This window comes from Triticum dicoccoides, chromosome 2A (genome assembly GCF_002162155.2).
Source record: "Triticum dicoccoides isolate Atlit2015 ecotype Zavitan chromosome 2A, WEW_v2.0, whole genome shotgun sequence".
Lineage (NCBI taxonomy): Eukaryota > Viridiplantae > Streptophyta > Magnoliopsida > Poales > Poaceae > Triticum > Triticum dicoccoides.
Genome location: NC_041382.1, coordinates 144538780 through 144542442, shown reverse-complemented (window position 1 = coordinate 144542442; position 3663 = coordinate 144538780).

Genomic DNA, 3663 nt, shown 5'->3' with positions numbered 1-3663 from the left:
GCGGATGGTAATGTGACCATCTATAAAGCTCAGCTTGTCGCTAAGGGTTATCGACAAGTTCAAGGGGTTGACTACGATGAGACTTTCTCACCCGTAGCGAAGCTGAAGTCCGTCTGAATCATGTTAGCAATTGCCGCATTCTATGATTATGAGATATGGCAAATGGACGTCAAAACGACATTCCTTAATGGTTTCCTTAAGGAAGAATTGTATATGATGCAGCCGGAAGGTTTTGTCGATCCTAAGAATGCTGACAAGGTGTGCAAGCTCCAACGCTTGATTTATGGGCTGGTGCAAGCATCTCGGAGTTGGAACATTCGCTTTGATGAGATGATCAAAGCGTTTGGGTTTATGCAGACTTGTGGAGAAGCCTGCATTTACAAGAAAGTGAGTGGGAGCTCTGTAGCATTTCTCATATTGTATGTGGATGACATACTATTGATGGGAAATGATATAGAATTCTTGGAAAGCATAAAGGCCTATTTGAACAAGTGTTTTTCAATGAAGGACCTTGGAGAAGCTGCTTATATATTAGGCATCAAGATCTATAGAGATAGATCGAGATGCCTCATTGGTCTTTCACAGAGTACGTACCTTGACAAGATATTGAAGAAGTTTAAAATGGATCAGTCAAAGAAGGGGTTCTTGCCTGTATTGCAAGGTACGAGATTGAGCTTGGCTCAATGCCCGACCACGGCAGAAGATAGAGAAAAGATGAGTGTCGTCCCCTATGCCTCGGCCATAGGGTCTATCATGTATGCTATGCTGTGTACCAGACCTAATGTAAACCTTGCCGTGAGTTTGGTAGGAAGGTACCAAAGTAATCCCGGCATGGAACACTGGACAGCGGTCAAGAATATCCTGAAGTACCTGAAAAGGACCAAGGAAATATTTCTCGTTTATGGAGGTGACGAAGAGTTCGTCATAAAGGGTTACGTTGATGCTAGCTTCGACACAGATATGGATGACTCTAAGTCACAAACCGGATACGTGTATATTTTGAATGGTGGGGCAGTAAGCTCGTGCAGTTGCAAGCAAAGCGTTGTGGCGGGATCTACATGTGAAGCGGAGTACATGGCAGCCTCGGAGGCAGCACACGAAGCAGTCTGGGTGAAGGAGTTCATTACCGACCTAGGAGTCATACCCAATGCGTCGGGCCCGATGACTCTCTTCTGTGACAACACTAGAGCTATTGCCCTTGCCAAGGAGCCCAGGTTTCACAGGAAGACCAGGCATATCAAGCGTCGCTTCAACTCCATTCTTGAAAGTGTTCAAAATGGAGACATAGAGATTTGTAAAGTACATACAGACCTGAATGTAGCAGATCCGTTGACTAAACCTCTCCCTAGAGCAAAACATGATCAACACCAGAATTCCATGGGTGTTCGATTCATCACAATGTAACTAGATGATTGACTCTAGTGCAAGTGGGAGACTGTTGGAAATATGCCCTAGAGGCAATAATAAAATGATTATTATATTTCGTTGTTCATGATAATTGTCTATTATTCATGCTATAATTGTATTATCCGGAAATCGTAATACATGTGTGAATACATAGACCACAATGTGTCCCTAGTGAGCCTCTAGTTGACTAGCTCGTTGATCAACAGATAGTCATGGTTTCCTGGCTATGGACATGGGGATGTCATTGATAACGGGACCACATCATTAGGAGAATGATGTGATGGACAAGACCCAAACCTAAGCATAGCACAAAGATCGTGTAGTTCGTTTGCTGTAGCTTTTCTGAATGTCAAGTATCATTTCCTTAGACCATGAGATTGTGCAACTCCCGGATACCGTAGGAGTGCCTTGGGTGTGCCAAACATCACAACGTAACTAGGTGACTATAAAGGTACATTACAGGTATCTCCGAAAGTGTTTGTTGGGTTGGCACAAATCGAGACTGGGATTTGTCACTCTGTATGACGGAGAGGTATCTCTGGGCCCACTCGGTAATGCATCATCATAATGAGCTCAATGTGATCAAGTGGTTGGTCACGGGATCATGCATTACGGTACGAGTAAGTGACTTGCCGGTAACGAGACTGAACAAGGTATTGGGATACCGACGATCGAGTCTCGGGCAAGTAACGTACCGATTGACAAAGGGAATTGAATATGGGATTGATTAAGTCCTCGACATCGTGGTTCATCCGATGAGATCATCGAGGAGCATGTGGGAGCCAACATGGGTATCCAGATCCAGCTGTTGGTTATTGACCGGAGAGTCGTCTCGGTCATGTCTACTTGTCTCCCGAACCCGTAGGGTCTACACACTTAAGGTTCGGTGACGCTAGGGTTGTAGAGATATGAGTATGCAGTAATCCGAAAGTTTTTCGGAGTCCCGGATGAGATCCTGGACGTCACGAGGAGTTCCGGAATGGTCCGGAGGTGAAGAATTATATATAGGAAGTGTAGTTTCGGCCATCGGGAAAGATTCGGGGTCACCGGTATTGTACCGGGACCACCGGATGGGTCCCGGGGGTCCACCGGGTGGGGCCACCCATCCCGGAGGGCCCCATGGGCCTAAGTGGGGAGGGGAACCAGCCCATAGTGGGCTGGTGCACCCCCCTTGGCCCCCCTGCGCCTAGGGTTGGAAACCCTAGGGTGGGGGGGGGCCTTCACTTGCCTTGGGGGGCACTCCGCCCCCCTTGGCCGCCGCCCCCCTTGGGAGATCCCATCTCCAGGGCCGGCGCCCCCCAGGGGGGCCTATATAAAAGGGGGGAGGGAGGGAAGCCGCACCTCAAGTCTTGGCGCCTTCCTCTCCCCTGCTACACCTCTCCTTCTCGCAGAAGCTCGGCGAAGCCCTGCTGCGATCACTGCTGCATCCACCACCACGCTGTCGTGCTACTGGATCTTCATCAACCTCTCCTTCCCCCTTGCTGGATCAAGAAGGAGGAGACGTCATCCGCTCCGTACGTGTGTTGAACGCGGAGGTGCCGTCCGTTCAGCACTTGGTCATCGGTGATTTGGATCACGGCGAGTACGACTCCATCATCCCCGTTCTCTTGAACGCTTCCGCTTGCGATCTACAAGGGTATGTAGATGCACTCTCCTCTCGTTGCTAGTTGACTCCATAGATTGATCTTGGTGAAACGTAGGAATTTTTTTGTTTTCTGCAACGTACCCCAACAGTACCCATATCACGGGCCAAGTTAGAGCAAGGACCTTGTGGGGTGAAGAGGATTCAACATCTTTCTGCAAGTCTTCTGAAGAACTGCCTTTACATGTTCCATCATATTGGGTATCATTGACATCAAGTTTATTAGCCTTTACATTGCTCCATGAGGTTCTTGTGGATATATCAGTGTTTGCAATTATATCTGACATGCATGGAAGACAACTAGTAGTTAGATTTATGTAATGAGTGCCTGTAGGAGACGACATAAATAGTAGGACTAGGGTTAACTAGCAGCAACAGGTCTCAAAAACTAAAGGGAGAACACAGTTGAAAGCTACAGAATATGTATCATTTGTACTCGAGATTAATTAGATGGCACACAAAAGTATTAAAGAACAACATAGGTAATACTAGAAGTGGTATAATACTATAATCACCAGCCTGTGGGATAGCATTGGCTGATGGATGATAACTATGGAACAACATTACCTAAAGAACAAGTATCTTAGCTGAACTATGGAACAACATTAACTCCT